This window comes from Bos grunniens, chromosome 3, assembly GCF_055505025.1.
Source record: "Bos grunniens cultivar Pamir isolate PY7600 chromosome 3, Bosgru_T2T1.0, whole genome shotgun sequence".
Lineage (NCBI taxonomy): Eukaryota > Metazoa > Chordata > Mammalia > Artiodactyla > Bovidae > Bos > Bos grunniens.
Window position 1 is genome coordinate 24,086,638 of NC_141167.1, and position 12,504 is coordinate 24,099,141.

General features: G+C 38.9%; 1 protein-coding gene across 11 annotated transcripts in view; it reads right to left on the reverse strand.

Annotated features, from left to right (window-relative positions):
* The window catches only part of LOC147375312 (BEN domain-containing protein 5), a 1,469,512-nt gene that overhangs the window by 417,912 nt on the left and 1,039,096 nt on the right, over positions 1 to 12,504 (reverse strand). The window lies entirely within an intron of this gene.

The window sequence follows — 12,504 nt, forward strand, 5'->3', positions numbered from 1 at the left end:
AATCTAAATTTCAAAATTCTTTCCCAGCTCTGAGAGAAAAGTTTGAACTTGATGCATCTGATCTAGCTATTGTGATCAGATTTTTAGTTCCTAGACTGGGACAAAGGAAGTACATAGACCCAATTTTCCCTGGTTACTCCTTAATTAACCTTAATTTTTTTTTTCTCAATGTGTGACACAATAAATGGGGATCTTGTTACATCTCCCAAGAGGATTTCAGTTTTCTGAATTCCACACAGATGAGACTGCCCAAAGGCAACCCTGGCTATATAAAGCAGAAAGCAGATACTCATGAAATACCATTGTTCTCATGTGAGGTCAAATACAAACATAACATTCAAGCACTAAATGAAATTCACCGAAAATGAATAAATTTATTAAAAAAAAGAAATTCACCGAGCATTGTTATTTATCAGGACTATCTCTTTAAAAGTTCTTACTAAAATAATTAAAACTCATTTTTGGTTGGGACTCAGAGGAAGGAAAGTTATTTTTTCTTAGCAAGAGCGCCCTGCAGTTCTCATTGAAGACTTCTGATGTGGTAGATTCTCTAAGAGACATTTTAAGAGGCTCCCTAGGTCCTAAAAAGAAGGAAGTCTTTCCGTATCACCCAGATGCAGAAAAATATGCAGACCCCCAAGAGCTTAAGAAAAACAGTCATGAAGACAGACTGTCAAAACAGTCAGCTCACAACCAAATTTAGGAATTTCACAAACAAGTCATGGGGTGACAGAAGCAAGAGACAGAATGACAGTTCTGACAAGCTTTTCTTTTCCTTCAGTAAACTGCCCATGGGTGCCCTGGCCATGGGCTTCAGTGTTGCGGTATTCCCTAGGGAATGGCATTCCAGACAGGAGAGGAGGTGGCCATAATTGCAGCTTGTCATTAAAGTATTTTTCACCAAATGGACTTGTCCATATGGCGGTTCTTTTTTGTTGTGGGCTATTTCTATCCCTTCCGATCTTTACTACCAAAGCTAATCTATACCACATCAGTGGAACATTCCTAGGCTTTTGGGTTTCCTTCATTCATTTCCAGGAGGCAGGACTGCTAACAGAGCTCAACGCTGAGTCAGCACAGACACGCTATTGCTTTGTTGGCTAATATTAAACAGGATTCTTGGATGTTTCTGAACAGAACTCTATGTGTGTGTGTGTGTGTGTGTGTGTGTAAGAGAGAGAGTGAGAGAGAGTTTTGTGAGCTCCTTTACAAAAATATATAGCCTGTTTCTGAGCCCATCAAGCTCATTCATGTTGCTTTTAAAAAATTTTTGTTCTCCCATGTATTGTCTCACTTGATAACTGTTTTTTCTTTTGTCTTGTTTATTTTTATACTTTATTGAGATATAATTGATGCAAAAACCTGTAGATTTATGTCCTACAACAGTGTTGACGTAATACACTTCTATATTGCAAAATGTTTACCATCATGGCATTTGCTACCACCTTCATGCTATTGCATAGTTACCATTTCTTTTTTTTTTGTGGTGAAAACATTTTAGATTTACTTTCTTAGCAACACTGAAATATAAAATATATTATCATTGCCTATAATCAACATCCTGTACATTAGATCTCCAAACCTGTTCATCTTGTTTGATCACTGTGGATGAGTTCCTTGTGCCAGGTTCTGTGTTCTGCACTGGAACTAAAAGAAGAATTTGTTAAGCTCTTGCCCCTGAGGAGTCCTAGCTCCTCCACTAGCTGGCTGGGTAAATTTGCTTAAGATATTGAACCTCTCTGTTTCCTGTCTACAAATTGGAAATAAAAAGGACCAACTTATAGGTTATTGAAGGAAGTGAGATATTACATGTAAGGTATTTGATACAATGCCTAACACATTATATGGGCTTTTCTGGTGGCTTAGTGGTAAAGAATCTCCCTGTCCATCAGCAACTCCCACAGCTTGCTCAAACTCATATCCATTGAGTTGGTGATGCCATTCAACCATTTCATCCTCTGTCATTCCCTTCTCCTCCTGCCTTCAATCTTTCCCAGCATCAGGGTCTTTTCCAATGAGTCAGTTCTTCTCATCAGGTGGCCAAAGTACTGGAGCTTCAGCTTCAACATCAGTCCTTCCAATGAATATTCAGGACTGATTTCCTTTAGGATGGACTGGTTTGATCTCCTTGCAGTCCAAGGGACTCTCAGTTGTCTTCTTCAACACCACAGTTCAAACACATCAATTCTTTGGCACTCAGCTTTCTTTATGGTCCAACTCTCACATCCATATATGAGTACTGGAAAAACCATAGCTTTGACTAGATGGACCTTTGTCAGCAAAGTATTGCCTCTGCTTTTTAATATGCTGTCTAGATTGGTCATAGCTTTTCTTCCAGGGAGCAAGCATCTTTTAATTTCATGATTGCAGTCACCATCTGCAGTAATTTTGGAGTCCACGAAAAGAAAGCCTGTCACTGTTTCCATTGTTTCCCCATCTATTTGCCATGAAGTGATAGGACTGGATGCCATGATCTTTGTTTTTTGAATGTTGAGTTTTAAGCCAGCTTTTCACTCTCCTCTTTTACTTTTACTCTTTGCTTTCATCCAGTTCCTCTTCACTTTCTGCCATAATGGTGGTGTCATCTGCATATCTGAGGTTATTGACATTTCTCTCAGAAATCTTGATTTCAGCTTGTGCTTCATCCAGTCCAGTATTTCGCATGATATACTCTGCATATAAGTTAAATAAGCAGGGTGACAATATACAGTGTTGGTGTATTCCTTTCCTGATTTTGAACCTATCTGTTTTCCCATGTCCAGTTCTAGCTGTTGCTTCTTGATTGATATACAGATTTCTCAGGAGTCAGGTAAGGTGGTCTTGTATTCCCACCTCTTTAAGAATTTTCAACAGTTTGTTGTGATCCACATAGTCAGAGGCTTTGGCATAGTCAATAAAGCAGAAGTAGATGTTTAGGAAATGGCAACCCACTCCAGTGTTCTTGCCTGGAGAATCCCAGGGACGGGGGAGCCTGGTGGCTGCCGTCTATGGGGTCACACAGAGTCGGACACGACTGAAGCGACTTAGCAGCAGCAGATGTTTACAGATGTTGACAATTTGATCTCTGGTGCCTCTGCCTTTTCTAAATCCATCTGGAATTTCTCGGTTCATCTACTGTTGAAGCCTCAGTTGGAGAATTTTGAACATTACTTTGCTAGTGTGTGAGATGAGTACAATTGTGTGGTAGTTTGAACATTCTTTGGCATTGCCTTTCTTTGGGATTGGAATGAAAACTGGCCTTTCCACTTAGCGACTAAACAACAAACAATGAACACGTTGTAAGCACTCATTTACAGCACTCACCATCACCCAAATTATTATAGTTGATATTTTATTAAGGGCTGGCTCCACTGCGGTCTCCACTGAGATATCGTTACTGATCTTGCCAATTGAAAGATCTCCTTTTCCTTTTCTTAGTACTTTGCACCAAGTTACTACCAATTCTATTCCACCTCCATTACAGATAATGGAAACTATATCTGTCATCTACAATAAGCTGAGCTGCTTGAGGCCAGAGACGTCTTCTTATTTTTTCCATTTATTCATCATTCATTCATTTATTCCTTCATTCACTCATTTGACAAGTATATACTAAGCATCAATCATATGCCAGGCAGTAAAGATAGCCACTGGAAATATAGAAAAGAACAAGAAAACCATGTTCCATCCTTACTATCACTTTTTGGGCTAGATACAGATAAGTAGGTAATTACTGACAAGCCTGTGAGAGGAGTGGGCACAGGGAGCTATGAGAATAAACCGAAAGGTCAGTAAACTCGGGACCAAGGGAATCAATGAATGTGTCCTAGAGAAGGTGGCATATGGATGTAATTCTGAAGGGCAAGTGGGAGTTAGCTCAGACAGGATGAAAGTGGCAAGGCAAAGTGTTCCTGACAAGAGGATGTCAGAGATGAGAGAAAGCAAAGTACATCCAGGGAACTAAAAAGTTTTGTATAGCTCCTGGAGGAACTGTAAGGAGGAGAGATGAGTGAGATGAGTTGGAAAGAGAGGCAAACACCAGATCATACTAGATTTTGTAAGCCAAGTCTGAAAACCTTGCCTTTAACAATATGGGAAGTTCCAGAAGGTTCTACGTGGAAGAGTGACATGAGGGTCACCTAAAGTAGAGAAGTAGGGGGAAGAGGAATCGATTATCTGAGTGACTGAGTCCTGCTGCTTTTGAGGGTGAGGAGGGGAGGAGTCACAAATGATTTGAGGGTTTTGGGGCCTGGAAACTAAAACAAATGGCCATAGAATTTTCCAAGTTTGTGCGGGAAAAAAAAAAAGAAGAACTAGTTTTGAATTTGGAGAGAGATAGATAATGAGTTCTGTTTTAAAGCACAACTGACATGCCTGTGGGATATCATAGGAGAGCTATTAAGTGGGAAGTTGGATAGAAAGGTTTGGAGCTTCAGAGAAAACAAAGGGCTGAGGCATAGATTTGGATGTCTGCTGCAGAGATGATAATTGAAACCATGGGATGGGATGAGATCATGCAGAGAGGCGGTAGAGAATGAAAGATAAGGCAGCCTAGGACAGAGCCTTGACAAATTCCAACACCTGAATAATAGTTACAGTTGCCAGGAAAGGAAACTGGAAAGGTATGGTCAGGGAGCTAGAAGGGCACCAAGCAGAATGCTATGTCACAGAAGCCCATGGAAAATTTTATTTTCAGAGGAAGGGAATGGTCAACAGTGTCATAGCAAAAATTAAAACAGTATTTGATAACACTGGTCAGAACAGCTTCAGTAGAGAGGAGCAGAAACCAGACTTTGAAGCATTGGGAAATTAGTAGGAAATGAGAAAATATAGATAGCAAGGGTAGTAAATGTTTTTTAACAAACTTGGGCTATAAAGGGGGAGGGACAGGGAAAGGGAGAGTAGAAGAGTGAACGAGGGAACATGGAGAAGAAATCGGGTTGAGGAAGCTATTTTTATTTTGTTTTGTTCTAAGGTAGAAGACATTTTACTATGTTTAAATGCTGATATAAAAGAGTTCTCCCCTCACAGAATATGAATGTTTTATTATATGTTTATAAAATATTCTTTTGTTCATTCTTTTATGTCCTAGCAGCCTTGCAAAGTGCATACAAGAGGGGCTATGAACCACATTTGATACTGTTGATGATGTTGTTTAATTGATGAGGAAAGTCAAGTACTAATGAGAGAAAGAGGCTTTGCTTGTAGCCACACGGTAGGTTAGTGCTGAGTCATGCTGGAACCCCAGTGACACGTCTAGGTGCAAATGTGACCAACAGTGAACTGTGATGTGGTGCTAAAAGCTTCAGTGTTAAAAACTGCTGACGCTCTGACCCAACACCAAACTAACTAAGTTTGACTCTAGGGGAAGGGGTATGTTTTAAAACATTCCCAAGTAATACTAAGGCACAGCTAAGGGTGAGAATCACTGTTTTTCATTATTTAACTTAATCTTATTTATGGTCATTGAGGGTATTTAATATTATTCCCAATCAATTAGTAAGGAGTCTGTTGACTCATAGAAGGTAATGAAACAAAGAACTATGGAGTAGGACCAAGATTCAAATTCTGGTCTGGATATTTTTCAACCAGGTACATAATAAATGTTGAGCTCAGCCAAATGGATTCCAAGCTCTCCGATATACTACTTGTCTCAGTTTGTTTATTGTATTTGTGTCCTGTCTATTGATTCAGAAAAATAAATTATCATACTCTGGGAATTATACCAGGAAGATACATTTAGGAATTCTAAGGGTCAAACTGATAAAATTCAAGCATCTTACATACCTATGTCAATGGGAATTTGGTGTCAACGGATCACAATTGATCCAAAGACTAGAGCAAACATTCATCCCTGAATTTCTCAAATGTTTCCAAGTATACTCTGACCTGTTATCTCATTTATGATAGTAAAATCCTAAAAAATTTCCATATTTTATAAGTAGCAAGTGAGTGTATTGTCAATGAGTATTACAATAAAATACACTGAGGTCAGAAAAGATGAATACAAGTTAAAGTTACATGCCCAAATGTGGGCACGTTATGCATTAGCTCATAATCATGTACATTTTTTTTAAATATAGAAAAAAAATTAAGCATATAAAAGGTCAACAAAAAACCTCTTAGAACTAATAAATTAAGTTGTAGGATACAAAATTAACATACAAAAATTTGTTGTGTTTCTATAACACTGAAGTACAGAAACTGAAAATTAAGAAAATAATTCTATTCACAATAGTAACAAGAATAAAATAGTTGGGAATAAATTTAACTAAGGGGGTGAAAGACTTATACACTGAAAATTATAAAACACTAATGAAGTAAATCAAAGAAGAGAAAGATATGTGGAAAGACATCCATATTCATAGATTTGAATAATTAACAATAAGATTTCCATACTATCCAAAGTGATCTACAGATTCAGTACAATCTGTATCAAAATTCCAATGGGATTCTTCACAGAAATAGAAAAAAATCCTAAAATTCATATGGAAACATAGGAGACAGTGCATAGCCTTAGCAATCTTGAGCAAAAGAACAAAGTTGGAGTCATCAGATTTCCTGATTCCAAAATATATTACAAAGCTACAGTAATCTAAGTAGTATGCTAGTGGCATAAAACAGACATATATACTAACAGAAGAGAATAGACAGCCCAGAAATAAATCCATACACTTGAGGTCGACTGATCCCTAACAAAGGTGCTAATAACACAAAATGGAGAAAGACACTTCCTTCAATAGATGATATTAGGAAAACTGGATAGAACTTGCAGAAAAATGAAATTGGTCCTTATCTCACACAATATATAGAAGTCAATTTAAAATGGATTAAATGTAAAACTACTAGAAGAAAATATTAGGAAAAACGATTCTTGACACTGATCTGGACAATGAGTTTTTTGGATATTACACAAAAAGCGTAGGCAACAATAGTAAAAATAGACAAATAGAACTGCATCAGATTAAAGTGCTTCTGCATAGCAAAGGAAACAACCAACAGTGTAAAACGTTGACCTGTGGAATGGGAAAAATATTTTGAAATCATATATCTGATAAGGGGTTAATATGCAAAATATGTACGTAACTCATATAACTTAATGGTAAAGAAAAAAATAAAAGTTTAAAAATGGGCAAAGGACCCTGAATAGATATTTCTCAAAAAAATTAAAACAAGAAATACAAATGGATAACAGATATATGAAAGGGTGCTCGGCTTCATTACTCATCAGTCAGTCAGTCAGTTCAGTCACTCAGTCATGTCCGACTCTTGCGACCCCATGAATCGCAGCACGCCAGGCCTCCCTGTCCATCACCATCTCTCGGAGTTCACTCAAACTCACGTCCATTGAGTTGGTGATGCCTTCCAGCCATCTCATCCTCTGTCATCCCCTTTTCCTCCTGCCCCCAATCCCTCCCAGCATCAGAGCTCAGCAGGGCCATGCAAATCAAAACCATGATAAGGCACCACCTCACATATGTTAGAATAGCTATTATTAAAAAGACAAAATATAAGGGTTGTGAGGATGTACAAAAGGGAACTCATGCAGTATCACTGGGAAGGTAAATCAGTACTGTGGCTATTGGGCTTCCCCAGTGTCTCAGTGATAAAGACTCCTCTGCCAATACAGAAGATGCAGGTTCAATCTCTGGGTCATGAAGATGCCCTGGAGAAGGAAATGGCAACACACTCCAGTAGTCTTGCCTGGGAAATCTCATGGATGGAGGAGCCTGGTGGCTACAGCCCATGGGGTTGCAAAAGAGTTGGATGCGACTTAGTGACAAAACAACAACACTGTCACTATGGAAGTCCTCAAAAAAAATAAAAACAGAAATACCTTATGATCCATCAGTTTCACTTCTAGGTATATGGAATCAATATCTTAGAAAGATATCTGCATTCCCATATTCATTGCAGCATTATTCACAGTAGTGAAGATATGGAAATAACTGAAATGTCCATTAACGGATGGATAAAGAAACTATGATACACACACACACACACACACAAAATACTATTTAGCCTTGAAAAAGAAGGAAAACTTGCCATCTGTCACAACATGTCTGTACTTGAAGGATATTACACTAAATGAAATAAGTAAGACACAGAAAGACAAATAATGCATAATCTTACTTACATGAAGAATCAAAAATAATTGAAGTCATAGAAGCAGAGTAGAATGGTAGTTGCCAGGGTCTGGGAGGCAGGGAAAATGGGGAGATGATTGCTCAAGGGTACAAACTACCAGTTAAAAAATGAATATGTTTTGAGGAACTAATATACATCATAGTGGCTAGGCTATAGTTAATACCACATTGTATATTTGAAATTTGCTAAGAGAGTAGATCTTAATCGTTCTCTTTAGAAAAAAAAAGGAAACTCTGTGTAGTGATGGATACGTTAGTTAGCTTGATGGTGCTGATTATTTTACCATATATATATATTTATCAAAACATCAAGCTGTATAGCTTAAATATATAAATTATACCTCAATAAGCTGGAGAAAAAAAATCAGCTTATGCAGCTTACTATCCTCACTATCAAAAAACAAACAAACAAATAACTCAATCAAGGAATGAAAAGATGCTCAACAACACTAATTATTAGAGAAATGCAAATCAAAACTACAAGAAGGTATCACCTCACACTGATCAGAATGGCCATCATCAGAAAATCTACAAACAATAAATGTTGGAGAGGGTATGGTGAAAAGGGAACCCTTTTAGACTGTTGGGGGGAAGGTAAATTGATACAGCCACTATGGAAAACAGTACGGAGGTTCCTTAAAAAACTAAAACTATAACTACCATATGATCAGCAATCCCACCCCTGGGCAAGTACCTAGAGAAAATCCTAACTGAAAAAGCTACTTGCACCCCTCGGTGTTCATTGCAGCACTATTTACAGCAGCCAGGACATGGAAGCAACCTACATGTCCATCAGCAGAGGACTGCATAGAGATGTGGTGCATATATACAGTGGAATATTAACTCCTTATTGCCAAATTCAGACTGAAATTGCAGAAAGTGGAGAAAACCACTAGACCATTCAGGTATGACCTAAATCAAATCCCTTACGATTATACAGTGGAAGTCAGAAATAGATTCAAGGGACTAGATCTGATAGACAGAGTGCCTGATGAACTATGGACAGAGGTTCGTGACACTGTACAGGAGACAGGAATCAAGACCATCCTCAAGAAAAAGAAATGCAAAAAAGCAAAATAGCTGTCTGAGGAGGCCTTACAAATAGCTGTGAAAAGAAGAGAAGTGAAAAGCAAAGGAGGAAAGGAAAGATATACCCATTTGAATGCAGAGTTCCAAAGAATAGCAAGGAGAGATAAGAAAGCATTTCTCAGTGATCAATGCAAAGAAATAGAGGAAAACAATAGAATGGGAAAGACTAGAGATCTCTTCAAGAAAATTGAGATACCAAGGGAACATTTCATGCAAAGATGGGCTTGATAAAGGACAGAAATGGTAGGGACCTAACAGAAGCAGAAGATATTAAGAAGAGGTGGCAAGAATACACAGAAGAACTGTAAAAAACAGAGCTTCATGACCCAGATAATCATGATGGTGTGATCACTCACCTAGAGCCAGACATTCTGGAATGTGAAATCAAGTGGGCCTTAGGAAGCATCACTATGAACAACGCTAGTGGAGGTGATGGAATTCCAGTTGAGCTATTTCAAATCCTAGAAGATGATGCTGTGAACGTGGTCCACTCACTATGCCAGCAAATTTGGAAAACTCAGCAGTGGCCACAGGACTGGAAAAGGTCAGTACTCATTCCAATCCCAAAGAAAGGAAATGCCAAAGAATGTTCAAACTACTGCACAACTGCACTCATCTCACACACTAGTAAAGTAATGCTCAAAATTCTCCAAGCCAGGCTTCAGCAATACGTGAACTGTGAACTTCCTGATGTTCAAGCTGGTTTTAGAAAAGGCAGAGGAACCAGAGATCAAATTGCCAACATCTGTTGGATCATCGAAAAAGCAAGAGAGTTCCAGAAAAACATCTATTTCTGCTTTATTGACTATGCCAGAGCCTTTGACTGTGGATCACAATAATCTGTGGAAAATTCTGAAAGAGATGGGAATACCAGACCACCTGACCTGCCTCTTGAGAAACCTATATGCAGGTCAGGAAGCAGCAGTTAGAACTGGACATGGAGCAACAGATTGATTCCAAATAGGAAAAGGACTACGTCAAGGCTATATATTGTCAACCTGCTTATTTAACTTATATGCAGAGTACATCATAAGAAATGCTGGGCTGGATGAAACACAAGCTGGAATCAAGATTGCCAGGAGAAATATCAATAACCTCAGATATGCAGATGACATGACACTTATAGCAGAAAGTGAAGAAGAACTAAAGAGCCTCTTGATGAAAGTGAAACAGGAGAGTGAAAAAGTTGGCTTAAAGCTCAACATTCAGAAAACTAAGATCATGGCATCTGGTCCCATCACTTCATGGCAAATAGATGGGGAAACAGTGGAAATAGTGGCTGACTATTTTTCTGGGCTCCAAAATAACTGCAGGTGGTGACTGCAGCCATGAAATTAAAAGACGTTTACCCCTTGGAAGGAAAGTTATGACCAACCTAGATAGCATATTAAAAAGCAGAGACATTACTTTTTCAACAAAGGTCCATCTAGTCAAGGCTATGGTTATTCCAGTGGTCATGTATGGATATGACAGTTGGACTATAAAGAAAGCTGAGCGTCGAAGAATTGATGCTTTTGAACTGTGGTGTTGGAGAAGACTCTTGAGTCCCTTGGACTGCAAGGAGAGCCAAACAGTCCATTCTAAGGGAGATCAGTCCTGGGTGTTCATTGGAAGGACTGATGTTGAAGCTGAAACTCCAATACTTTGGCCACCTGATGCGAAGAGCTGACTCATTTGAAAAGGCCCTGATGCTGGGAAAGATTGAGGGCAGGAGAAGAAGGGGACAGCAGAGAATGAGATGGTTGGATGGCATCACCGACTCAATGGACATGGGTTTGGGTGGACTCCGGGAGCTGGTGAGGGACAGGGAGGCCTGGTGTGCTGCATTTCATAGGGTCACAAAGAGTAGGACACGACTGAGCAAATGAACTGACTGATTACCTCAGTCATAAAAAGGAACAAAATTGTACCATTTGCAGAGATGTAGATAGACCTAGAGACTGTCATGGAGAGTGAAGTAAGTCAGAAAGAGAAAAACAAATATCATGTATTAACGCATATATGTGAAATCTAGAAAAACGGCATAGATGAACGTACTTGCAAAGCAGATATAGAGACACAGACATAGAGAACAAATGTATGGCTACCAAGAGGGTAAGGGGGGAAGTGGGATGAATTGAGAGACTGGGATGAACATATATACACTATTATGTACAGAATAGGTAACTAATGAAAGCTGACTATAAAACACAGAGAACTCTATTTGGTGCTCTGTGGTGACCTAAATAGGAAGGAAACCCAAAAAGGACAGGATACATGTACATATAAAGCTGACTCACTTTGGTGTACAGCAGAAACTAAGACAACATCGTAAAGCAACCATGAAAGTGAAAGTGTTAGTTGCTCAGTCCTGTCCGGCTCTGTGTGAACCCATGGACTGTAGCCTCCCAGGCTACTCTGTCAATGGAATTCTCCAGACAAGAATACTGGAGTGGGTTGCCATTGCCTTCTCCTGGGCATCTGCCTGACCCAGGGATCAAACCTGGGTCTTCTGCACTGCAAGCAGATTCTTTACCATCTGAGCCACTAGGGACAGCCAATGAAATAAAAAATAAAATAAGTAAAATGTAAAAAATTTAAATACTGCACTAGACTTTCCAAATATCATTTTATTTAATTCCCAAGACTGTCCTCTGAGGTACACTTTATATTATATAAATATATGTTTTGTGAATGAAAGAACTGGATCTGAGCTACGAAAAGTGCCTTTCTCAAGGTCACAAAGACTTTGAGGTCAGTCTGACACCAAATCCCATTTGCTATTCCATGCTGCCTCTCTCACATGAAGCAGGGGCAAGTGCTGTGTTTCTAGTCCTCAGGCCCACCCACTCCAGGAACATGGAAGCTCACAGCAGTTATTTTATTATGTATTTTTAAATGATTTTCTTCTTCATAAGGAGAACATTAGTATTCTACACATGAAGAAAATATTTGATTTTATTTATCATTCTTTCTCTTTTTATGTTTCAGTGCCAGAGATAAACGGTATTCCAGGGGTGATTTTCTCTGAATACCAGCTGTGGGAGACAAGAAAACCTTGTTGATGACCTAAAGCTGTCAGATTTACCTTAATAATCCAAACGTATTACTCAGAGACTTGCCAATAACCTTTTGACAAAAAGAATGAATTATTAAATATTGGGTAGTAGTATTTCATCATAGCTAAAAGGAACCCTGTGGGGGAGTTATTGATAACATCACGAGCCCCAGCTTCCTTAGGGCCCCCTTTGCCTGTGCCGTCCTCTCTACCCTGTTTCTGGCATCTATCCTGGTATTTCGCTCACTGACT